The sequence below is a fragment of the Amblyraja radiata genome, chromosome 11 (genome assembly GCF_010909765.2).
Source record: "Amblyraja radiata isolate CabotCenter1 chromosome 11, sAmbRad1.1.pri, whole genome shotgun sequence".
Classification (NCBI taxonomy): domain Eukaryota; kingdom Metazoa; phylum Chordata; class Chondrichthyes; order Rajiformes; family Rajidae; genus Amblyraja; species Amblyraja radiata.
Window position 1 is genome coordinate 29,959,362 of NC_045966.1, and position 27,401 is coordinate 29,986,762.

The 27,401-nt window shown below is 41.4% G+C and overlaps 1 pseudogene; it reads right to left on the bottom strand.

Annotated features, from left to right (window-relative positions):
- Positions 1 to 2,635: 2,635 nt before the first annotated feature.
- LOC116978832 lies at positions 2,636 to 2,746 on the bottom strand (annotated as a pseudogene).
- Positions 2,747 to 27,401: the final 24,655 nt, after the last annotated feature.

Sequence of the window (27,401 nt, forward strand, 5' to 3'; positions counted from 1 at the left end):
TGCCATAGGTAAGTAGATGGGCCACTTCTGGCACAGTTGATGTCACTAATACTAAGCCCCTGTAAGTTAACAAAGCTTCCAAACAGGCTGGATGATGTATTATGGTTGCAACACATCTCCCATTAGTTTATGTATTTTAGACATTGTCTTGAGGTTGATTGTCTGTGGCCCGCTGTGATCATGTCCATTGCTCTGGCCGTCTGTTTTGGATGGTGCTGCATGGTTCTAATCCCATTCCCAGTACTATCTAGAACCATGGTTGGGTAGGTCAGTCGGGTACTATTAAAACACCAGACGCAGAGTCTCGTAGTATTTCCCTTAGTACCCCCCCCTGATGAGGTTGCCAAATTGTGTTGGCCAGATTGTTACATGATGTAGATTCCCTTTCACCCATGTGGTTGATATGTGCTACCACAGTAGTGTTGTTAATTTATAATCTAATAACCTGTTTAATATATTCCAGAGCAACATGACTTTAGGCCATGAAAAAACACCCAACATTTCCAGGTAGTTATGCCCAGTGTTAGTAATAATGATGCTTCCTGTGTATTCCATCTTCCTCCACAGCTGGAGATGGAATTGGTAACACACCATCCTAGTGCATAGCATCCATATGTAGGACCATAGACTGGTTGCTGACAATGATAGGATTGGAGCAATGCCCAATGTTATCTTTCCATCATTTAGTTCCTATATGGCTTCTGTATGGCTTCATCATTCTATCGAAATGATCACCATTAATTTTAAGAGCTCATATTTTGGCCCTCTGTAAATTTTTATAATGTAAGGGTCTGAATTATGTGGCTGGAAACCACATGTTGCCAATATTCTTGCTACCAGTCTGATGGATGGTTTATCCTCATGTCAATGATTTTGCTGTATGCCTCTATTAAGGTTATAGCCTCTGTTGGCAAAGTTACTGACATGAGGAACTGAGTTAATGGTGAACCCCAAATAATCCCTTTAGTTTGAAGGCTTTAATTTTGATTTAATTGGATGGATAATGAATCCTAGTTTCCAAATAATTGTTAAGTGGCTGTTACCGTTTGTTCAGCCCGTCCTAAGTTTCCACACAATTAGTATGTCATCCAAAGAAGCCATTACGATTGTGTGGCTGGTTGTCATATTTTGTAAATAACCTAGGTGCTAATGTAAACACACTAGGTAGTGCTCTATACTGCTAGAGCTGAGCCATCCAATTAGATAAAAATAACATCCGTGGTCACCTGTTATGGGTACTGAAATAGTAAGCATCCTTTGAATCAATGCTTGCCATTTTCGTTCTTAAAACGAATATACTTAACAATAGAAAAGGTTTCTGTTCTTAAAACGAATATATCGTATTATTTTATTTTTTAAAATTTTTCTTTAATTTTTTTAATTTTTATTTATTAATATATGGTCCCTAGATAAGGGACATATCAGACATCTTTATTTATTTATTTATTTATTTATTTATTTATTCCGAACAAGTAAAGACATTAAAGACATTAATAGTAACAAAATCGAAATTATCAAACAATTGGACATTACAATCAATATTTACAAAGCAATGAAAAGAACAAAAGCAACATTCCAATGTCCAACTCTGTGTCTGTACAAGCTCGAAAAGGAGTGAGAAGAAGAATAACTTATTAAATCTCACCCCTTTTCCCCAACATTTCTACCATATTTAAAAATCAATTAATTACTAATAATAATACTACCCTAGGCAATTTCCCATAATACCTACAGACATATATATACATACAACTATTATGCACACACAAACTTCATATCTGAAGTACCCAAACATAAGTAAACAATAGTAAAGCAATAGATAAACATTAACCCCCACTTGTCAACCATCCCCTCCATCCCTGTACCCCTTGAAAATTATTTTTTTATATATATCATTTTAAAATGATTCATGTTTGTGCATTGCTTTAATTCCCCGTTCAATTTATTCCACACTCCTACTCCACAAACCGAAATACAAAAGGTTTTTCTAGTCGTACGGACTTTTTGTTTCTTAAAGTTAAATATTCCTCTTAAATTGTAACCCCCCACACGCTCGTTAAATAATTTTTGAATGTTTCCAGGTAAATTTTTATTTTTGGCCCTAAACATTATCTGAGCTGTTTTGAATGTAACCAAATCTTCTAATTTTAATAATTTTGACTCTAAAAATAATGGATTCGTATGACCCAGATACTTAGCATTATGGATAATACGAATTGCTCTTTTTTGCATCATGGTTAATGAGTGTATCGAATTTTTATAGTTATTACCCCAGACTTCTGCACAATAATTTAAGTAGGGTAAAATTAATGAACAATAAAGAATACGGAGTGATTTGTAATCCAGAGCTTGCTTGGCTTTGTATAATACAGAGATACTTTTTGACAATTTTAATTTTACATGTTTAATATGTGATTTCCAGCTTATTTTATCGTCAATTATAACCCCAATAAATTTATTTTCATGCACTCTTTCAACTTCCACCCCATTTATCTTTATACTTACTAGTGGATTTATTCTACAATTACCAAATAACATTATTTTAGTTTTACTCAGATTTAATGAAATTTTATTCCTATCAAACCATATTTTCAATTTACCCATTTCTTTTATTATTTTATCCAATAGCTGTTTTAAATTTTCCCCAGAACAAAAAATATTTGTATCACCTGCAAACAAAACCAAACAAAATTTAAACTGATAAGAACAGATATTATGCTTGATCTTAGCCAAAAAGCCGAGATCTGACCTATGTTTGATGCGTCAAGCGCCATATCCTATTTTGTTAGGAAAGGAATGCGTAGATAATAATTCTTCCCTTGCAATGCAGCTAAAACCCCATCTGTTGCTGATGTCCAGTGTCTGTATCCCATATGACATATTTGGTAATTGGTGATTATGTCTGGATACGAGTAGATCGGCATCTGGTGTTCCATATCGTGTAGAAACATCAGCAAATACTATAGCCCAATATCCATTTGGTGTTCTCCTCCAAATTCCGCTCTCGATATATCAGCTGGACTAGAAGATTATGTGTTGTAAAATTCTATTGTGTATCCCCGGATACTGTTTAAGATATGAGTGTCAAAAAGTTATTTATTCGATGTCTTCTCGCACCACCTTCCTTGCTTCCTTCTGGTTTTACTGTTTTCTTCTGGATCCCCGAGGCCGTGTGTTGTGGGTGTACACATCTTCCAGCATAGGGGCGATACCTTTGAGGATGATGTTTGGACGTTTAGATGAGCTCCAGTTTGGCTTAATTGTCCAACTCCTTGACCTTCTAGATAGGTCACCTCCAAATAAAAAGATTTTGCTAGGAGGTTTCGGGTTTACACAGGCCCGCGTCAATCCCGGTTGGATGTAACCAGATGCATAAATTGATTAGTTTAGTACATTCAGGGATTTACAATCCCCGGTGGCAAGTGACAGCTATGGTGTCAGCTAATGTTTGCCCCTGCAGTAGATAGAAAACATATGGTCTATGCTGGCTTCTAACCTGGTTTGTAGATCTTTCCCAGTTAGCTTTACTCACAGCTGTACTGTTGTTCCCCCTGAAACATAGACAGACATTCCCGTGTGACTTCACAGATGGGAATGGAATTTGTCAGTAAATTTTTGGACTGCTAAATCCTTCAGTCACAACACAAGTATTCCTGTATTTCTATCAGGAAAGGACCAATAATGCACTCTATGTACTTTGTGACTTAGAAAAGGCATCACCTCATTGTTACAGCTCTTACATCTGTTTACCTGTCCAGGGTTTGCCCTAGACTTGACCCCAGCACTCTTCTGACAGAAGAGTCTACTGGGGAGAGAGAAGCATGATTATAGCCCTATAGAAAAGGTGCTGCTTCCTTCTCCCTGAGTCTGTCTTTTCCTCAAACACTTCCCTGTAATAGTAGAAGTGAAATACAGCCCTGTATAAGGTGCTGCTGTGGGACTTACCCACTGGAGGATTTCTTCTTGGACCTGCATCGCTGCAAAACGGTATGTTCTCGCAGGTGCAGGTCCCGCAGTGCCAATGCGGTGCAGTGTACACGGTCACTGTGCCGCCGGTATCCCCGTTGGCCTGCGGTGCTCCAAAGCGCGGTGCAATGCTCACAGCACTGAGCCGCCCGTACTGCCGTTAGCCTGCGGTGCTCCAACGCGGTTCAGTCCCTCGGGGAGCTGGCCGCTCGCAAACCGCAGGTATGGCAGTTTTAATGCGGTGCAGTGCTCTGCACTGTGCCGCTCCTTCTCCACTTGGGCCTGCGGTGCTCCAACACGGTGCAGTCCTCTCGGGGAGCTGGCCGCTCGCAGCCGCAGGTCTGGCAGTTTTAACGCGGTGCAGTGCTTCCCGCACTGTGCCGCTCCTTCTCCCAGAACTGCTGTAGCTTTGGGAGCAACAACAGCAGCAGCAGGAGGTGATTAGCAAGAGATACGACTGATTGGCTCTAGCCCAAGTCGGAGGAGAGAAGTGAAAACAGTTTAAGTACAGGTCAAGGACAGGCAGACTTGACTCAGAACTGCTGTAGCTTTGGGAGCAACAACAGCAGCAGCAGCAGCACGAGGAGATTAGCAAGAGATACGACTGATTGGCTCTAGCCCAAGTGGGAGGAGAGAAGTGAGTCAGTGCTGGGAAAACAGCTGAAAACTGAGGAATTTGGTTTGTAAATTGGTAAATCAGGCAATTTAAGTAAGACTGCTCTTAGGGAGCGGCCTTGTGAGTGAAGTGCCCTGTGAGAAAAGTGTGAGTATTGGCTCGAGAGTCTTCGGAGAGGAGGCTGAGGAGAGGAGACTACGCAAAACACTGCAGAGGGAGAGACGAAAGAAGGAGATGTCAGGCAAGCTGATTCAGTGTGATGCTTGCAGTATGTGGGAGGTCAAGGACACCGCTGGTGCCTCTGGCTGCTACAAATGCGAAAAGTGCATCCAGGTAGAGCTCCTGAAGGGCCGTGTTGGGGAACTGGAGAAGCAAGTGGATGACCTCCGGTTCGTCCGAGAAACGGAGTCGTTCCTCGACAAGTCTTACAGTACGATTGTTACACCTAAGGTACTGGAAGAGAGAAGGTGGGAGACAGTGAGAACGGGAGGGAAGCATGGAATGCCAACATCCCCGGGTGTTGTACCTCTTGTGAACAGGTTCACCCACTTAGAAGCTGTCGGGACAGAAGAGGTGTTTACACTGGGCGGCGGACTGGCTTGTGATGCGAAAAGGGCTGTTGAGCCAAAACCAAAAAGGCCTAAGGCAGGCAACGCCATTGTAGTCGGAGACTCCATTGTGAGAGGTACGGACAGGGGTTTCTGCGGCAACAGACGGGATGCGAGGATGGTGTGCTGCCTTCCTGGTGCCAAGATCCAGGATGTCACGGACAGAGTGCAGAAAATCCTCAAGGGCGAAGGTGAACATCCGGAAGTGGTAGTGCATGTCGGCACAAACGATGTCGGAAAGAAGGGGATGAATATTCTGCAGCGTGACTTTAGAGAGCTTGGAAAAATGCTGAAAAGCAGGACCTCCAGGGTTGTTATCTCCGGTTTGCTTCCAGTTCCTCGTGCTGGCGAGAGCAGGAACAGGGAGATACGGGACCTGAACGTGTGGCTGAGGAACTGGTGCACGGGGCAGGGATTTGGATTCTTAGATCACTGGGATCTGTTTTGGGGTAAGGGGGAACTGTACAAAAGGGACGGATTGCATCTTAACAGGTGTGGGACCAGCATTCTGGCAGGCAGGTTTGCCACTGCTACACGGGTGGTTTTAAACTGAATAAGGGGGGTGGGGTGTCGAATGGGCTAGTGGAGGATGGAGTTAAAGGGAAAGGGTTTCTTAAATGTGTGAGCGTAGAGACAGAGGGGTGTAAAATGAGGGTAGAAGCAATAGGTAGCAAGGTGAAAAGTAAAAGTGACAGGCCGGAAAATCCAGGGCAAAAATCAAAAAGGGCCACTTTTCAACAAAATTGTATAAGGGGTAAGAGTGTTGTAAAAACAAGCCTGAAGGCTTTGTGTCTCAATGCAAGGAGCATTCGTAATAAGGTGGATGAGTTGAATGTGCAGATAGCTATTAATGACTATGATATAGTTGGGATCACGGAGACATGGCTCCAGGGTGACCAAGGCTGGGAGCTGAACATCCAGGGATATTCAATATTCAGGAGGGATAGAGAGAAAGGAAAAGGAGGTGGGGTAGCGTTGCTGATTAGAGAGGAGATTAACGCAATGGAAAGGAAGGACATTAGTTTGCAGGATGTGGAATCGGTATGGGTAGAGCTGCGAAACACTAAGGGGCAGAAAACGCTGGTGGGTGATGTGTACAGGCCACCTAACAGTAGTAGTGAAGTTGGAGATGTTATCAAACAGGAAATTAGAAATGCGTGCGACAAAGGCAAAACCGTTATAATGGGTGACTTCAATCTACATATAGATTGGGTGAATCAAATTGGCAGGGGTGCTGAGGAAGAGGATTTTTTGGAATGTATGCGGGATAGTTATCTAAATCAACATGTAGAGGAACCAACGAGAGAGCAGGCTATTTTAGACTGGGTATTGAGTAATGAGGAAGGGTTAGTTAGCAGTCTTGTTGTACGTGCCCCCTTGGGCAAGAGTGACCATAATATGGTTGAGTTCTTCATTAGGATGGAGAGTGACATTGTTAATTCAGAAACAATGGTTCTGAACTTAAAGAAAGGTAACTTTGAGGGTATGAGACGTGAATTGGCCAAGATTGACTGGCAATTAATTCTAAAAGGGTTGACGGTGGATATGCAATGGAAGACATTTAAAGACTGCATGGATGAACTACAAAAATTGTTCATCCCAGTTTGGCAAAAGAATAAATCAGGGAAGGTAGTGCATCCGTGGATAACAAGGGAAATCAGGGATAGTATCAAAGCGAAGGATGATGCGTACAAATTAGCCAGAAAAAGCAGCATACCGGAGGACTGGGAGAAATTCAGAGACCAGCAGAGGAGGACAAAGGGCTTAATTAGGAAAGGAAAAATAGATTATGAAAGAAAACTGGCAGGGAACATAAAAACTGACTGCAAAAGTTTTTATAGATATGTGAAAAGAAAGAGATTAGTTAAAACAAATGTAGGTCCCTTGCAGTCAGAAACGGGTGAGTTGATCATGGGGAACAAGGATATGGCGGACCAATTGAATAACTACTTTGGTTCCGTCTTCACTAAGGAAGACATAAATAATCTGCCGGAAATAGCAGGGGACCGCGGGTCAAAGGAGTTGGAGGAATTGAGTGAAATCCAGGTTAGCCGGGAAGTGGTGTTGGGTAAATTAAATAGATTAAAGGCCGATAAATCCCCAGGGCCAGATAGGCTGCATCCCAGAGTACTTAAGGAAGTAGCTCCAGAAATAGTGGATGCATTAGTAATAATCTTTCAAAACTCTTTAGATTCTGGAGTAGTTCCTGAGGATTGGCGGGTAGCAAACGTAACCCCACTTTTTAAGAAGGGAGGGAGAGAGAAAACGGGGAATTACAGACCAGTTAGTCTAACATCGGTAGTGGGGAAACTGCTAGAGTCAGTTATTAAAGATGGGATAGCAGCACATTTGGAAAGTGGTGAAATCATTGGACAAAGTCAGCATGGATTTACAAAGGGTAAATCATGTCTGACGAATCTTATAGAATTTTTCGAGGATGTAACTAGTAGCGTGGATAGGGGAGAACCAGTGGATGTGGTGTATCTGGACTTCCAGAAGGCTTTCGACAAGGTCCCACATAAGAGATTAGTTTACAAACTTAAAGCACACGGCATTGAGGGTTCAGTATTGATGTGGATAGAGAACTGGCTGGCAAACAGGAAGCAAAGAGTAGGAGTAAACGGGTCCTTTTCACAATGGCAGGCAGTGACTAGTGGGGTACCGCAAGGCTCAGTCCTGGGACCCCAGCTATTTACAATATATATTAATGATCTGGATGAGGGAATTGAAGGCAATATCTCCAAGTTTGCGGATGACACTAAGCTGGGGGGCAGTGTTAGCTGTGAGGAGGATGCTAGGAGACTGCAAGGTGACTTGGATAGGCTGGGTGAGTGGGCAAATGTTTGGCAGATGCAGTATAATGTGGATAAATGTGAGGTTATCAATTTTGGTGGCAAAAACATGAAAGCAGACTATTATCTAAATGGTGACCGACTAGGAAAAGGGGAGATGCAGCGAGACCTGGGTGTCATGGTACACCAGTCATTGAAAGTGGGCATGCAGGTGCAGCAGGCAGTGAAGAAAGCGAATGGTATGTTAGCTTTCATAGCAAAAGGATTTGAGTATAGGAGCAGGGAGGTTCTACTGCAGTTGTACAGGGTCTTGGTGAGACCACACCTGGAGTATTGCGTACAGTTTTGGTCTCCAAATCTGAGGAAGGATATTATTGCCATAGAGGGAGTGCAGAGAAGGTTCACCAGACTGATTCCTGGGATGTCAGGACTGTCTTATGAAGAAAGACTGGATAGACTTGGTTTATACTCTCTAGAATTTAGGAGATTGAGAGGGGATCTTATAGAAACTTACAAAATTCTTAAGGGGTTGGACAGGTTAGATGCAGGAAGATTGCTCCCGATGTTGGGGAAGTCCAGGACAAGGGGTCACAGCTTAAGGATAAGGGGGAAATCCTTTAAAACCGAGATGAGAAGAACTTTTTTCACACAGAGAGTGGTGAATCTCTGGAACTCCCTGCCACAGAGGGTAGTCGAGGCCAGTTCATTGGCTATATTTAAGAGGGAGTTAGATGTGGCCCTTGTGGCTAAGGGGATCAGAGGGTATGGAGAGAAGGCAGGTACGGGATACTGAGTTGGATGATCAGCCATGATCATATTGAATGGCGGTGCAGGCTCGAAGGGCCGAATGGCCTACTCCTGCACCTAATTTCTATGTTTCTATGTTTCTATGTTTCTCCACTTGGGCCTGGGGTGCTCCAACGCGGTCCAGTCCTCTCGGGGAACTGGCCGCTCGCGACCCAGGCCCAGCGGCTCCAACGCGTACTCAGTGCTCTCGGGCACTGACCGCTTGCCGCTATTTTTAGTGCTGTGGAAAAACCCAGCACCTTCCAGCCCCTCGGACCCATGTAGTATAGGTCCATGGGGCTGTTGTCCGAGCCGTCGGAATGACGGCTCCAGAATGCTCCACCGCTGTCGGCGCCCTGCTGGAGCTGAAGTCTGTTCCAGCTCCCGTTTAAGGGAGATAGTGGTGCCCCCGGTCGTTGCTGGCTGCCTGCAGTTCTGCAGACTCTCCCCAGCCAGTTTTCATCAACCTTCCTGTAAAAAAGGTAAGTCAAGAAACTAAGTTCTCCTACCTTACTTGTTGCAGGTTCAACCCTGCCGTTTGGGAGGAACGTCCTCCCCTCGTAATGACTTGTTCACAATGCGTGTAGCGATAATGACACGCATGCGTACTGGCGGGCTCTTCATGTAGTCATTCACGTGACTCCGAAGTAAAATCCATATTTTCCATTGTAATGTGAGTGCTTACTTTAAAGACTCTGAATTGATCCTACACAGGATGATCAACTTTAAATTATAATGACCCAGACCTCAAATTCTTACATTTAATTTTAAATTGGGATTGCTATATTATGGTGATTCCAAACATTTGATTCCAATCTCCCATTGGTAATTTACCAAGAGATTTCCCAAAGCTCTTGTGTGCAACATCCAAAGGCTTTCTCTAAATTAACATTGTTGACCACACACTTTAAAACATTATCGTTAACATTACCTTTCCTGGCCCAGATTTAATGGGATTACCACAGCGAGAAGGAAAATTACTGACTAAGAGAAATATTTTATACTGTAGTTGGGCGAGTATATTAATGATCAGTTTCCTTCTTATTAAAAAGTAAGATTGAAACATGGGATGGATTATTCGTGACATAAAGTATCTTCTGACTTATGTATCATGGTGAAAATGGCGTTTTCTAAATGGGAGTGGTAAGATTTTGAGAACTGATTAAATAATTGTTGAAATAGCATTGGAAAAAAAATTTTCTGACCATATCTTGATACCCAAAATATTATTTATTTTAAATCTTTATTTATATTTGAAAGCAATTAAGTGTGAAACTAGTATTTTAAGTTAACCAAACATCCATTAGATGCGGGTGACATGGCAGATACTGAAGGATGGCCAATGCCGTGCCTCTATTTAAGATAGGCTGCAAGGAATAGCTTGGAAACTATAGACCAGTGTGTCTAACATCTGTGATATGCAAGTTAATGCCAAGTCTTCTGAGGGATAAGATGTATATGCATTGGGATTGAGAGGGACTGATTAGATATTGTCAGCATGATTTTGAACATGGGAGATCATGTTTTACGAATCTGACCAAGTTTTTTGAAGAAGTAATTAAAAAGGTTGAGGAAGGCAAAGTCGTAGACATTGTCCTTGAGGACTTCAACAAGACATTTGTTCAGGTTCAGCGTGGTCAGCTGCTCTGGAAGGTTAGATCGAATGGGGTTGAGGGAGAACTAGCAACTGGATAGAGAATTGGCTTCATGGAAGGAAATAGATTGATGGTGGAAGGTTCTGTCTCAGACTGGAGGCCATGGACCAGTGGTGTGCAGAGAAGATTTGCATGGAAATTGTCAGGACATGGTGGCTTGAGCAACAGGGAAGGTTATGCAGGCTGGGACTTTATTCCTTGGAGCACAGGAGGATGAGGGGTGATCTAATAGAGGTGTATACAATCAAGAGGTGGGTGGGGTACATGGTCAGAGTCTTTTATGCAGAATAAGGGAATCAAGAAGCAGGGGACATTTAATGTGAGAGGGAAAAGATTTAATAAGAACCTGAAGGGCAACCTTTTCACATGGAGGGTGATGTGTATATGGAACGAGCTGGCAGAGGAGGCAGATACTATAGCAACATTTAAAATGCGTTTGGGCAGATACATGGATGGGAAAGGTTTAAAGGAATATGTGCCAAATGTGGGCAGGTGGGACTAGTGTTGTTGGGCCATTTTGGTTAGCCTGGGCAAGTTGGGCAGAAGAGCCAGTTTCCATGTTACGACTTTATCCAATTTTATAAGGGAAATTCAGAGTTACTGGATGAATGTCTCCCAAACCTCTTAGAAATCTCTAACTAATTACTAACAGTAAGAAAATATTTGGAAGGTTTATGCAAAGTTCTAATTTTGCTGCTTGCATCTTTCATGGGATGGAACCTCTGGCCGATAAGTTCAGCCCCAAATCCTTTATTTGCTATGGGAGTGAATTTAAATATTTCCAATTGAATAGATTATCTGCTGCTACCAAGAAGGTAGAAAATGTAGCATTCAAGTTGCACCCAACAAACTCCAACTAACACCAAAATAATAAAGACCAGGCAACATTTTTCTAGGCAGTGCTGGTTCAGAGTTATTCTGAGAGAGCTTTCTGATAGAATTTTGGTATTTCACTGTGCATACAAGGAAAATGTATCAATATTAAAAATATAATTTTACTCATTGCCAGGTGAAAATTAACTGTTCACCTTTATGGTTTCATATTTGTTAATTTAATTTCCTCCCACATAAGTGAACAAAAAATGTGTTTACGCTGAGGTAGTAAGGCAATAGCTTTTGTCCCAACATCCTTCTGGTGTGGTGGGTGGTTTGTTAGGTTATTTAAACTATTTTACTGCTTTTATAATGTAGAATGTATTTAATGCATAAATATATCTGTAAATCGTGCTTCTATCTTTATTGATACAGCAAACAGCAGGTTGCTGTCAGCATCATAATGGGACATTTTGCACAAGTGCACTCAATCATATGCAATTGTAAGAGGGATAAAGAAGGCCATACAAAATCAATTATATTCATCAGAATGATAAATCTTATGGATGTTGATGTGAAGTAGCAGGAACAAAATAGGGATTTATTTGACTTCTCATATACCTTGATTTATGACTGTTCTGTATAATGTTTACGTATTCTGTTGTGATGCAGCAACAAGAATTTAATTGTCCTATCTGGGACACATGACAATAAAACTCTCTTGACTTGACTTGATTGTATCCCAACAGATACCAAGTTAGTATAGAGGTTGAGAGGTCATGTTGCAGTTGTATAAGACGTTGCTGAGACCACATTTAGGGTATTATGTTCGGTTCTGGGCACCACATTATAGGAAATATGCTGTCAAGCTCGAAAGGGTACAGATAAGATTTACGAGGATGTTGCCAGGACTAGAGGGTGTGAGCTATAGGGAGAGGTTGAGTAGGCTGGGACTCTATTCCTTGGAGCGCAGGAGGATGAGGGGTGATCTTATAGAGGTGTATAAAATCATGAGAGGATTAGATCGGGTAGATGCACAGAGCCTCTTGCCCAGAGTAAGTGAGTTGAGGACCAGAGGACATAGGATTAAGGTGAAGGGGAAAAGATTTAATAAGAATCTGAGGGATAACATTTTCACACAAAGGGTGGTGGATGTATGGAACAAGCTGCCAGAGGAGGTAATAGAGGCCCGGACTATCCCAATGTTTAAGAAACTGTTAGACAGGTGCATGGATAGGACAGGTTTAAAGGGACATGGATCAAATGCAGGCAGGTGATACTAGTATAGCTGAGACATGTGGGCAAGTTGGGCCGAGGGGCCTGTTTCCACACTTTATCACTTTATAACTCTATGACTAAGTCCTCAAGGATTCTGAAAGATTGAGTGGGTATGCCTGATCACTAATATCCACATGGTGTTTGTAAAATATACATGATAGAGACCTGTTGTTAGATGTTTGGATGTTAGAAGATCTATACTCCTGTCTTTTATTGGATGAATGTTCCTTTGGAAAATAAGCCTTTGATATGATGGGCATAGAAGAAACTGAGTTACCCAAATCCCGCCATTAGCCCACAGGTAGGATCCAGATCCTAAATGTGTAAATCAAAAAGCTACAAACAATGGAAATTTGAATTAAAAAACAGTAACATTTGGAAACACTCGGGAAATCAGGCAGCATGTTGGGAAAATAAAACACAGTTTAACATTTCAGCTCCAAATTGATCGCTGAAATGTCCCTCAAGCAGGGGAACTCCCTGAAGCCATTAAAGGAATCCGCAATATCTGCTCATCCATCCAAAGGCCACCTCACAACAATCTACTCTTACACAGCTCTTGCGACACAGAAAGATTTACTGGCAATTAGCAAGGCAGAGAAGTGAATATGAGTCACTACGTGGAAGTGTTTAAGTAAAGGGGTGGTCAAATGAATAGGCCTTGTGAGATCTTGGACAAAAGAGTCCCAGCATTTCAAGATGGCGGCGCTGCCTTAGCAGCTGCGGCTCGCCTGCAGTCCATCTGTTTTTTTTATTTTTTGTGTTGTTCTTTTGTCCTGTTTTAGTTCATTTTTGGTTTATTGTGTATGTGTGTGGGTGGGGGGGGAGAAAACATGTTTTTGGTCTCTTATTTCGGGGGGATGCGACTTCTCTTGTCATATCCCCGTCTCCGTCTCCGCCTGCGCCGAGGCCTAATAGCGGAGCTGGCGGCCTCGGAGCTGGGGCAGCGGCGACCCGACCTCGGAGCGGGCAGCGGCAGAGGCGACCCGAACTCGGAGCGGGCAGCGGCAGTGGCGACCCGACCCCGGAGCGGCCAGCGGCAGTGGCGACCCGAACTCGGACCAGGCAGCGGCAGTGGTGACCCGAACTCGGAGCGGGCAGCGGCAGCAGCGATCCGACCTCGGAGGATCGGCCGCGGGCCCGTGGACGACATCATTGGGAGCTCGCAAGTTGGTGACCTGTTCTCCGGAGCTCCCGCGACAATAGCTGCGTCCTCTGGACTGGAGGGCCGCAGCTTCGGCGGCTTCGACCACCCCGGGCCGCGAGGTTGAACCGGCCCGTTCGCGGAGCTTGGATTCAGCCGCGGGACTGACATTACTTACCATCACCCCGCGGGGTCACAACATCCGAAGCCTGGATCGCCTCGGCGCAGAGGGAGAATAAGAAGGGAAGAGACAAAGACTTAAGACTTCTGCCTTCCATCACAGTGAGGAGTATTCAACTCACTGTGGTGGATGTTAATTTGTGTTTTTTGTGTGTTTTTGTCATTTTTTACTATACGTAGGACTGCAAGGCAACAAAATTTCGTTCAGACCGCAAGGTCTGAATGACAATAAAGGCTACTTTGACTACTTTGACTTTGACTTTGAAATATACAGGCAAGTGTAGAGTATATCCACAACTCCACTAAGTGGCTCAGTACCACAGCAGGCTTTCTGAGAATGGACTGTCTATACTGAGAAAGCCCCCGGTGTCATGGCACTACTGTGAGCTTGCCCACGATGACGTCCAGCTAGCACCTTGGGAGTAATTAGTTCAACATTACCAGCATGATTGATTAACTGACTCCTGCCATCTCTAGCTTGTGCAGGACAATAGACATTTTTCTGATGTGGACCAAAGTAAAAATGAGCATATCAAAATCTGAGGGTTGGAGGATGCAGGGGGAATCCAAAACCGTGGAAAATATAGAGCCACAGTACAGGACAAAAATGTTCTATGGAGGGATTGGAAATGATAAAATGGAAGCAGATTCAATCAATAGTTTGTTGAAATGTTATTAAAACTTGCTTTTAGGATTTCAGTTTGTTGAAATATGATTAGAAAGTGGAAAATCTCCCTTTTCTTTGCACCAATAACTTTAAATGATTTTGAAGATTGGTTTACACCAGAACTGAAGCGAGATTGGACTGCAACAATGTGCTCGCTTTCAGTTTGCTTGGAAGCTGGATTAAGGAGGACTCATGAATACAAATAGCTCTGGCACCACACCAGTGGCAGATTCACACCACTGCTTCTGAATTTAATAAAATAGAAAATGCACGTACTCAAACATTTTGACTTATTCTCACTGTTCAGCAATCAGACAGAAAATAATTCAATTAACATTTCAATTCCTACAGAGAAATACTAAAATAATCAAATACAACATTTATCTTAATGTATCTTAACATCTTTTAAGCAGGTACTTTTATTAAATTTCTGACCAAATATTTACGCAACCTCCTCAAATCTACTATCTCTAGGACTCAGACTTCCCATTGCCTCAGCCATTGATAAGTAAGTCTCTGATCACTTTATGGTATCGTTCTCCAGCCTATACCCTTTCCTTTCCTACCCTTGCTTTCTCCACTGCGTTTGATCTTGGGGGAAGGGAGAACTCTTCTCAACTCACACGTTACTGGACTTAAAATTCTCAACTCTCACGCTTTCTGCCTCTCCATTCATCTGTATGGACAGTTTTCACTGAGCTGGTTCCCTGCCTGGAATTATCGCTTGCTATACTGGCATACATGTGGTACTGGCTATTGTCTTGGTCAAACAGTACAGAGATGGCTCCTCTAACTCACCAAAATCACACCAACTGTTAAGACCTAATCCCGTTTGATTTTTGCATCATTTCCAATTTACTCCCTCAGAATCTACCTTGCACCTAAATGTTATTGGCAATTTGCAATGACCAATTCATCTTCCAACCCGCATGTCTTTTGCAAGTGGGAGAAATTACCGCGGCTCTTGGAGGAAACACATGAGCCGGGAAATCATTTTGCAGTTTTATAAAACTTTGGTTTGACCACACTTGGAGTATTGTGCAGTTCTTGTTACAGGAAATATGTAGAGGCTTTGGAAAGGGTGCAGAAGAGGCTCACAAGAATGCTGCCTATATTAGAAGGTTGCAGCTACTAGGTTTGACAAACTTGGATTGTTTTCCTGGTGTGTCAGTGGTTCAGGGAAGAACTGAAAGAAGCATATACAAATATTAGAGGCTTAGATATGGTGGACATTTCGAATGTTTTCCCAGGGTAGAACTGTTAAAGACTAGAGGGTATAGTTGAAGGTCAGAGAGAGAAAGTTTATTTTTATTTTTATTTTTTATTTTATTTTTATTAGAAGTACGGTAAGTTACAATACTACACAACACATATGTCTTAATACATTTTTTGTACCGGTTCATTTTTTGAGCTTTAAGAAAAAGATAGAAGTAAAGAAAGTAAAGAAAGTGCGCAAGAGTCGTGAAGGTGCAGGAGAGTGTTGAGAAAAGAAAGTCCCTTAGAAAAGAAGTTAGAGAAGGAAGTAAAGAAAGAAAGTAGACCCTAGAAAAGAAGGAAAAGAAAGGAGAAACAATCGCTCTATTATAACATTAAACTCCGCAGAAAGGGGACTACCAACCAAGTCTGTTTTTGTTGGGTTTTTTTTTTTTTACCCCGCCAGATCCTGGTACCTTTTATTTATTTATTTATTTATTTATTTATTTATTTATTTTTAAAATTACTATTGCACCTTATGCTTGTAATAGTTCCAAAAACGTAGACCACGTCTTTTGGAAGTGGTCTGCTTTGCCTGCTAAGAGGAATCTCATCTCTTCCAGATGTAGTGTTTCAAACATATTTGATATCCACATTTTTATTGTTGGTGTAGGCGCATTTTTCTAGAAATTAAGTATGAGCTTTTTTCCCATTATTAGCCCGTAATTGAGTAAATTCTTCTGAAACACGTTTAGTTCAGGGTTACCTTCCGATATTCCAAAAATAATCCATTCTGGTTTTGGTACCAGTTTTATTTTAATTAATTTTGTAAAGATGTCAAATATTTCATTCCAGAATTTTTGTATTTTGTACAAAAAACAAAAGAATGCGCTATGGTAGCTTCTTGACACAGACATTTATCACAGATGGGTGAGACATTAGGGAAGAGTTTATTTATTTTAGTTTTTGAATAATATAGTCTATGTAATGTTTTGATTTGGATGAGAGTATGTCGTACGTTGATCGAACATTTATGCACCTGTAGTAAGTGATTATCCCAGCTCTCTTTTGAAATTTTTATAGCTAATTCTTGTTCCCAGTCTCTTCTAATTCCATCAGTTGTGGGTATTTCTATGTTTAAGATGATGTTATATAAGTACGATATTAGATTAGCTAATTCCGCCTTTGTCTTCATTGCTTCATCCAATAAGTCTGTAGGCATATTATGATAGTCTTTTGTGTCTTTTTTCAGATAATCACGAATTTGAAGATATTTAAAATATTGATTATTTTTCAAATTATATTTCAGTTGTAGTTGTTGAAATGATAATAATTTTCCCAATTCATACAGATCTCCGAGCGTTTTGATTCCCATTCTTTCCCATTGTATAAATGATTTGTCTATAATTGATGGTTTAAACGATGGATTATTAACTATTGGTATTAAAAGAGATAGGTTTCTTAATTTTAGATTCTGTTTTATTTGTTTCCATGTTCTAATTGTGCTATGTATAATTGGATTTTTATTATAATTTTTGTCATTCAGATGTATTGGTGAGAGGAGAGTCGCTCCTATATTACACGGAGAGCAGTCCTCTCTTTCCATTACAATCCAGTCCACCTGCTGGGCAGAATTGTCCAGCAGGTGAATCATATTTTTAATATTTACTGCCCAATTATAATACATAAAGTTAGGGAGCGCTAGACCACCCAACTATTTTCATTTATTAAGGTGTGCTCTTTGTATTCTATGGGATTTATAATCCCATATAAAATTTGTAATGTCTGAGTCCAATTTTTTGAAAAACTTTTTTGGGAGATATATAGGTATTGATTGAAATAGGTATAGGATTTGTGGTAAAAAGATCATTTTTATAGCGTTTATTCTGCCTATTAGGGACATCGGAGGTGTTTTCCAGAATTTAATCAAATTATTTAGTTTCTTAAGTAATGGATTGTAATTGGCTTTAAACATATCATGGTAATTTCTAGTAATTTCAATTCCCAAATATTTGAATTTTTCTGTGGCTATTTTAAAGCGGAATTTCCGGAGGTATGTTGAGTCTTTTGGTTTTATCGACATAATTTCACTTTTGTTCCAGTTTATTCTATATCCTGAGAAGGATCCAAAGTCCTCAATTAAATTTAATATGTTTGGTATACTAATTTGTGGTTTTGTGATGTACAATAGTACATCATCGGCGTATAAAGATATTATGTTATTTGAGTGTTTTGTATTATAACCATAAATATCCGGGTGTGTTCTTATTTTTTCAGCAAGGGGTTCAATTATCAAAGCAAATAACAGCGGTGATAGTGAACATCCTTGTCTATTGCCCCTTGATAATTCAAATTTTGTGGATAGTATATTATTAGTTAGTATTCTAGCCGTGGGTTTGTTATATAATAATTTTATCCATGCGATGAAGTTCTCTCCCATTTGGAATTTTTGCAATACTTTAATCATATAATCCCAATCTACTTGATCAAACGCTTTTTCTGCATCCAGTGAGATGATAGCTAACTCTTGGTCGTGAGATTTATGTGAGTGCATTATGTTAAGCAAACGTCTCAAGTTATTGAATGAATGTCTCTTAGGTATAAATCCTGTTTGATCCTCATTTATTAATCTACTAACATACCTGCTTAGTCTTCTGGCTAGTGTTTTCGCTATTATTTTTTGATCCGTATTTAACAAAGCAATAGCTCTATATGATCCTGGTTCGTCTATATTTTTATCTTTTTTAAGTATTAATGTGATCGTTGATTCTGCTAGTGTTTCAGGTAAGCTTTGCTCTTTAAAAGCATATGTATACATTTTCTGTAAGCGTGGAGTAACTATGTCGTAAAAGGATTTATAGAATTCATTACTGAATCCATCTGGTCCTGGTGTTTTTCCGTTCTTAAGTGTGTTTATTGTGTCTTCTATCTCCTTAGAAGTAATTTGTGCTCCCAGTTCCTCTTGTTCCCTCAATTTTAATTGAGGGAGGTTACAATTATCCAGAAATTCTGAAACTTTATTATTGTCTATTGACGTTTTAGATGTGTATAGATTCTGGTAAAATTGAGCAAATCTTTTATTGATATCCTTGGGTAGTGTTAATAATTCCCCTCTATCTGATTTAATCTTTAGTATTGCATTCTCTTTTTCCCGTTTTTTCAATTGGCGTGCTAGAAGTTTGTGGGGTTTGTCCCCGAATTCGAAATGTTCTTGTTTTGTAATTTGAAATAGTGTTATAACTTTCTCTGACAATAATTTGTTTAGCTTGAATTTCAATACTAGAATTTTATTATGTTTATCCATAGTTGGATCTTTAGCATTATCTGTATCTAATTGTTTTATTTGTTCTTCTAAATGTCTTTGTTTATTCTTATTCTTTTTATTTTGAAAAGCTTGAAATGAAATAATGACTCCTCTAATAAATGCTTTGAAGGATTCCCATAATAGCGTGGGGGATATATCTGGTGTATCATTTATCTCAAAAAATAGGTCCATCTGTTTTTTTAGATATATACTCCCTTGTGGGTCTTTTAAAATTTGCGAGTTAAACCTCCAGAACGATTTATTCATAGACATTCCTTCTAATTTTAAAACAAAAGTTAATGGAGAGTGGTCTGAGATCGCATTGATGTGGTATTTAGGGTTCATAGTATGCGGAATTAATTTTGTATCCACTAGGAAATAGTCTATACGTGAGTATGTTTTGTGTACCGTTGAATAAAACGAATAATCCCTTCCCGTCCGGTTTGCAATCCTCCAAACGTCTGCTATATTTGTGTTTTTTATATATGTATGTAAGAGTTCACTGGTTTTAGATTTCATATTACCTCTTTGTTTTTGCATCGATTTATCTAGATAAGGGTCTAAATCACAGTTGAAGTCTCCTCCAATTATAACATTTTGATAATTAAATTCTGCAATTATATTCAAAATTTTATTGAAAAATTGAGGATTATCAAAATTGGGCGCATAAATGTTTACCAGCGTAATTGGCGTAGTATTGATCTCTCCTGTTACTATAAGGTATCTCCCTTCCTTATCTGATATAATATTCTTTGATTTAAATGGTATTCCTTTACGAATAATGATTGCAGTGCCTCTAGATTTGGAAGTGAATGAAGAGTGAAATGTTTGGCCTATCCAGTTCGCCCTCAGTCTCGTCTGATCTTGATGTTTAAGATGCGTTTCTTGTAGAAACGAAATGTCCGTGTTGTATGATTTCAACTGAGCTAGTATCTTGCCCCTTTTAATAGGTTCATTAATACCCCTTATATTCCAACTACATAGTGTGATTCCTCCCATTTTCTTTTGATTGTCGTCATGCATTTTTACCAATTTTAATGACCTTATTTATTGCGGTGCATCCATACCTCAGGACTCTGGTTATTTGGGGGGCGTTTATATTATAGACTTCTTTGGTAGCACCCTTCTGCGATTGTCCTTGAAAAAAAAACACATAGATGTGACATATTGTGATAATAAAAAAAAATAGAACAAGTAAATTTACAGTGTCTGAGTATTCGACACTGTAGTGAATGTCCCACTCGACTGTGGGATTCGACATCAATACAGCTTCCGGTGTAGATGTTATGAAGTTAGCCCCGCTGCCTTTATTACCCTAAACCTAGGGGGTCGGTACCATTTCCAAATTAGTTCTATTTCACCCAGTTGCACTATATATATATGTTTCATTCCGACTTATCAAATCTAATCATATATTCAATTACATATATTCCTCACTCTTTATCTATTAACTATTTATAATTGGTTTTAGCTTTGTTAATAGTGAGCTGTTCGCTGAAAGGGTTAACCAGAGTCAGGCTCCTGGAATTATGCCAGGTGCCTGAGTCTCCTCCCCTCCCCACTCGGGCTGCCGAAACACATGAGATTACAGTGTTGTCTGCGTTATATAGCAGGCAACGCATTTTTACAATTTTTACCATTATATACCTCAAGTCAGTTTCCATTACTATTTCTATATTAGTATTGTTAGTTATTAATAATTATTAATTCTCTATATTTTGTGAAACTATGTAAGATCATAAAGCGCCACTTGTCCTTGTAATGTTTTCCGCTTTCAGCTCAGCAGATCATCACTCCCATGTTTATCAGTCTTTCCTCGTTTGAACACAAAGTGTCCTTGAGTTGGATTCCACAATGTCCGAGGGGAGATAATAATGTCTAGACACATCTCGTGGAAAAGCTGTTGCGTTTAATAATTTTTAAAGATTGGTGTTATTTCCCTTTTCTTCTAATATTCTCGTTGGGGGAATAAGCAAATTAGTTTGTTCATAACGTCCTGGTGCCGTGATTAATCTTCTGTTCCTACGCTGTGAGTTCTGCCACGATTTCTTGAGCATATTTAAGAGATGCTACCGAATTAGTGAATGTTTTTGAAACTCCCTTGAAAGTAATATGCATCCTGGCCGGATAATACACTCCGCATATGACATCCTTGACACCGTAAAGAGCTTCTCTTGTCTGTGAGAACTTTCTTCTCTTTTGCACAATCTCGTAAGGGTAGTCCCGTAGGAGTTTGATAGAATCATTTCTGTACATCATCTTCTCTCCGTGTTTAATTTTTTTCATCAGCTCTTCCACTGTTGAGATATCCCGAAGTTTGACTATGATCTGTCGTGGATAGGCTTGGTCTCCTTGTGATCTTGGTTTAAATCTGGGTAGTCGATGTGCTACTTCAATTACAGGTGCCTCAGGTAGCTTGAGTACGTGTTTGATTAGATTGACAGTGAACTCACAGGCATTGTCCCCCTCAGCTCCCTCTGTTACTCCACGTATTCGTATATTTTGGCGTCTTGAGCGAGCTTCGAGGTCAACACATTTATCAGAGACTTTTGTCAGTTGGCTCTTGAGGCTGTCTAATTCTAACTTCATCGCCTGCATATCTCCGACCATCTGTTCCACAACATCTTCCATATCTTTCACCGCAGTTACATTTGCAGAAACAGTTTCATGCACAGCCTCAAACTTCTTTGTTGACTCTTCCTCCACCTTATTAATTCTCCCCGTTAGTTCTTTGTGCACATCCTCAACTCTTTTTTGCAGAGTGCCAATGCCCTCAAGAATTTTTTGATTACCGGCATTAATGGTTTGCATGTTTTCCATCAAGTTTAAGTTTCCAGTTTCAATGTCATTTTTCAAATCTCTTACCGAGTTCTTTATCTCCTCCATTTCGATTTTCTCTTTTGAGGCCATCTCAGTCTTGGATCGTGTAGCCATTCCAGAGACCACTCCAGAGGTCAGTTCTGCAGTTTCTTGATGTTTCTGAGTCTTCAGCAGGTGTTTTGTAACTCTCCTCTGTGGGCTCTGACCTGGAGACGTGTTTTTCATTTAAAATGCCTTTCCCTCCATTAAATTCATGGCGCTTACTGATGACGTCATCAGCACAGCGACCCGGGGCTCCGGTAAGTTTTTAAAAACGGCCCCGACCTCCAGACCCGATTTTAACGCGAAAAATCGCGATTTTTTTTCAGCGGAGCTAAAAAATTTGCGACTGCTAGCAGAGCATGACGCCACCGGAAGTCAGAGAGAGAAAGTTTAAAAGAGATTTATGTGCATGTTATTACAAAGAGGGTGGTGGGTGCCTGGAAGGCATTGCCATGGATGGTGGTGGAGGCAGATACAATAGCAGCATTTAAAAGGCTTTAAGATAGGCACATTGATATGCAAGGAATAGAGGAATATGGATCACATGCAGGCAGAGAAGATTAGTTTACCTTGGTGTTGTGTTCGGCCCAGACATTATGGGCTGGAAGGCCTGTTCCTGTGCTGTATTATTCTATTTTCTAACATCAAAATCTTTTTGTAAAGTAAAAACCGTTTCCTAAAAACAAGTTAAATTAAGGTGAAAAGTTTCATAGCCTTAAAATTTTTATTGAAATCAACTGTCCTAAGTCAAATCTGCACTGATTCATGAGATAATTCCCTGGTTAAAAGCAAGCTCTGCGGTTTGACTCCACGGGGATACAAAAGATTGCAGCGGCTGTTATCTGGAACAAAAACACTAACTGCTGGTGGAACTCAGCTGGTTTGGCAGCACCTGTGGAGGCAGAAGGATGATAGACCTTTCAGGTTGAGACCCTGCAGCGGGACTGGGAGTGTAGTGGGGGAATAGCCAGTATCAAGAGTTGGGAAAGAAGGGTGAAGCAGAACCAGGCAGGTGATATCAGGTGGGGAGGGGGACCAGGTAAGGAAGGGGATGATAAGCAAATGGAATCAAGCGGAGTGACATTATGAAACTGGCCCTCCCAATTTGTTAGTTGATCTATGACTGTCACTTTGAGAGCATAAGGGAAAACGTCTTGAATTTATGCCATTATATTGGCTACATACCTGTTAACCAGAGTCTGACAAAGGGTTTGAAGTCAAAACATCAAATATACATGTCCATCACATAATTCTCTGATATTCCACTAAATCTCAAGAAGTGTTCTGGCCCAAAATGTCACCTATCCATGCCCTCCCTAGTTACTGCCTGACCCGCTGAGTTACTCCAGCACTTTGTGTTCCTTTTGTGGTTTTAAAGGGAATTGCCATCATTCGGCAATGAGATCCAGCAGAAATTACCACATCAGTTCAAACACAGCCTTATCATTACTGTTGATGCCCTGCTTCCTACTTCCATAAATTCCCTCCATCATCTGGTCACGAGAAAAGATGTAACCCACATTCCCTTTCAAGTAACTGAGCTGACTCTTGTTGCATGTGTTCTAAGACCCAGGAAGAAACTCAGTAGCCCTGTGCTGTCACTGTAGCTAAGGTTAAACTTGTCTCCTGACACATGGATGAATAATCATTTGAGGAGATTGACTGGAAAAAAACTTAAAACTGTCATTAGGAGAAAGAATAACATCATGAAGCAGAATTCAAACATTGTTGATGGAGCTGAAGCTTAAAAGGTTGTCATTTTCTGCCATGGCCGTCACTCCCCACTCTGCACTCTGCATATTTGACTGGTTTTCACTTCTTGTCTGCAAACAGACATAGCTCCTGCTCCATCTATCCCAGAATGTCATTCATTTCTGACTACGTCAATTTTTTACAGCCTTTAGTGCGGCTGCTCTTCTATTTATCTTCATTGAGTTCATAAGAAGGGGATGAGTATTCTGAAGCATGACTTTAGAGAGCTCGGAAAAATGCTGAAAAGCAGGACCTCCAGCGTGGTTATCTCCGGTTTGCTTCCAGTTCCTCGTGCTGGCGAGAGCAGGAACTGGGAGACACAGGACCTGAATGTGTGGCTGAAGAACTGGTGCAGGGGGCAGGGATTTGGATTCTTAGACCACTGGGATCTGTTTTGGAGTAAGGGGGAGCTGTACAAAAGGGACGGATTGCACCTTAACAGGTGGGGGACCAGCATTCTGGCAGGCAGGTTTGCCACTGCTACATGGGTGGTTTGAAACTGAATAAGGGGTGTCAAGCAAAAGCAAGAATTTCATTGTCCTATACAGGGACACATGACAATAAACTCACTTGAACTTGAACAAATGGGATAGTCAAGGACGGAGTTAAAGGGAAAGAGAGTAAAGGGATAGTTAGTGACCCCAGAATTAACAGGAAAGAAAGCTCACAAAGGGATAAGAGAGTATGGCCAAGTGTAATAGGGATCAATGTGAAAGGTGAGATGCGTAAGGAATTAAAAGTATTGTATATGAATGCGTAAAGTATAAGAAGTAAGGTGGATGAGCTTGAGGCACATAATAAGATTACTATCAGCGTACAATGTGATCTTTACGATAAAGCGGCCACTCAATTGCAATACAATAAGTGCATTGTCCCTAGGATAGTCAATAGGCTGATTGCTATTGGGAACGGGACGCAGGCCTTTCTTGCTCTGCATGCAACGGGACGATCCATACTAAATTTGACCTGGTAGACATGACATTGTGGGGATTACTGAGACATGGCTGCAGGAGGATTGGGCCTGTGAACTTAATATTCAGGGTTATACATCCTATAGAAAGGACAGGCAGGTGGGCAGAGGAGGGGGGGTAGCCCTGCTGGTGAGGGATGGAATTCAATCCCTTGCAAGGGAAGACATAGGGACTGACGAGGTAGAGTCACTGTGGATTGAGTTGAGGAATTGGAAAGGCAAGAAGACACTAATTGGTGTTACTGACCCCCAAATAGTAGCCCGGATGTAGGGTGTAAGTTGCAGCAGGAGTTAAAACTGGCATGTAACAAAGGTAATGCCACTGTGGTGATGGGGGATTTCAATATGCAGGTAGACTGGGAAAATCAGGTTGGTTCAGGACCCCAAGAAAAAGATGATTTAAACTTCAGACCTTTGTCTATAAGTCATTTACATGGTGTCAGAAGTGGGATGTGACTCACGGCGTCCGTATATCGGGTTTTATTTGCGTTTTATCCGTTTTATCTGTATTACCATGGCTCACGTGCCTCAAGCCAGCACAGCTCATCTTTGACTCCGACATTGGAGAACGATGGAGGCTCTTTAAGATCGACTATGAACACTACATCAACATCGTCCATCGAAATGACCCAGATGAGGTCAAAGCTTTGCTTCTCCTAAACCTGGTGGGACCAGAGGTTCTGATGAGAGCGCAAACCTTCGACTTCATGCAGACCGTTCTTAACGGTAACCGCCAGGTAATTGTACCAGCTGAGACTGTGCACAACCCCAATGTCCTGCTGCGTAAAGTCTGCGAACTGTGTGACCTACCCTCTAACCGCATCTTGGAAAGGGCCAAGTTCTTCGCGCGACAACTGCTTCCTGATGAACCTGTTGAACGATTTATTTGTGATTTAAAATATATGGCTCAGCGATGTTGCTTCAGGGAAATGGCTGGCGAGTTAATACGGGACAAACTTGTCAGTGGCATGTCTGATCAAAAGCTCAAGACAGAACTATTACGGAATGCTGACCTAACTCTCAAACAAGCCGTGCATGCCTGCCGCACAACTGAGATTGTGGCCCCACTGAGTGACCAGTTTGACACTCAGAAAAAGAGTATAAACCTGACAGGCTTCAATAAACGAGCCACACCGATAGCCAACAGAAGATTTATGAATGAACCGCCGCAAACGGCTAATCGAGGATTTATGAATGAACCGCTGCAAAGGTGTCCGAACTGTAATTACGTCCACAACAAGGGTCGGACTTTCTGTCCAGCGAATGGAAAGCCATGCAATTACTGCAAGAAGATGAACCATTTTGCCGTTTGCTGCAGGTCTCGTGGGAACCGCAGTTCAACTCGACGTTTAATCTGCACCTGCTGCAACAAGACCAAACATTTTCAGACTCCCAAGACCAGCTCGAAGCTGCCCACAAGGACGATCCAATTAGCTCATATGAAGATTCTACTGCTCACACCCTCCTCCCTGCAGCTGGTAAACTTTTGGATCCCTCTGTGTCCATGCTAATTAATAACAAGCCTGTGAAGGCCAAACTGGATACCGGGGCGCGCGTAATGTCCCTGAATGTCTACAACAAGATAAGAAACAATGAGACCTGGACTAGAGACGACTCTACCTTGCATGCTTATGGGGGGGAGGTGCTGCATCCTCTTGGAAGAACCAGCTTTAAATGCGTATTGGAAAATACTACAAGAAATCTAACTTTCTAAATCCTAAAATTAGACTCTGTGACTTTGCTGGGCATCCATGCATGCCAGGACCTTGGGCTAGTCTCTTTCGATTGCTCTGTTCACAAGTTGCTTATATCTGAGGACCCGATTCGAAACTACCCTGATCTGTTAGATGACAGGAGAAGGAGCTGCTAGTTGTGGTCTTCACATGCTCAAATTTAAAGATTTCATCTTTGGGAACACTTTCACAGTTGAAACCGACCATCAGCCACTTGTAACCATCCTGAACAAACCTATTCACGCAGCACATGCACGTTTGCAGCGCATGATGATGCAGCTCCAGCTATTCGACCAGAATCGTTTACAATAAAGGAAAGGACATGCTTGTTGCCGACACTCTCTCTCGTACACCACATGCATCCTGTGAACAACATCATATGAATGTGGTGAGCTCACTGTTCTCAAGGTTGGCTTCATTCCCACGGAACACTTGCGTCGCCTGGCTGAACACACAGCCGCTGATGGGACTCTACAGCTGCTCTCATCCATTATCAAACGAGGCTGGCCAGAAAAACAATCCAGCAAACCATTGGAGGTGCAACCATTCTTCCTAGTCTGTGATGAGTTGGTAATACAAGACGGTGCCACTGTCAAGGGTCACAAAGTCGAGCTCCCATCATCCTTACAAGACAAATACTATAAAGAGGTACACAACGGCTATCCAGGCACCGAGGCCACATTGGCTCATGCACAGAGCATGTTCTTTTGGCCTGGGATGTCCAAGTACATACGGCATCCTGCCCCATCTGCAACAGTTTGGCACCACACCAACAGAGACAGCCTCTGCTACAACAACCCCCACCAGCACTGCCTTGGACATCTCTGGGAGCGGACATTTTCGAATGGCACGGTAACCACTACCTAGTCCTAGTCAATTCCTACTCCAACTGGTTCGAACTCGACTTACTGCCCACCATCACATCTGACATGGTTATACAAAAGATTTAGAGACACTTTTCTGTATTCGGCGCACCAGTTCGTCTGCAAACTAACAACAGAAGGCAATTCACCAGCCATGCAGTTAAACACTTTACAAGCAGCCCTGAATACCCCCAATCTAACGGGCTCGCTGAACGTGC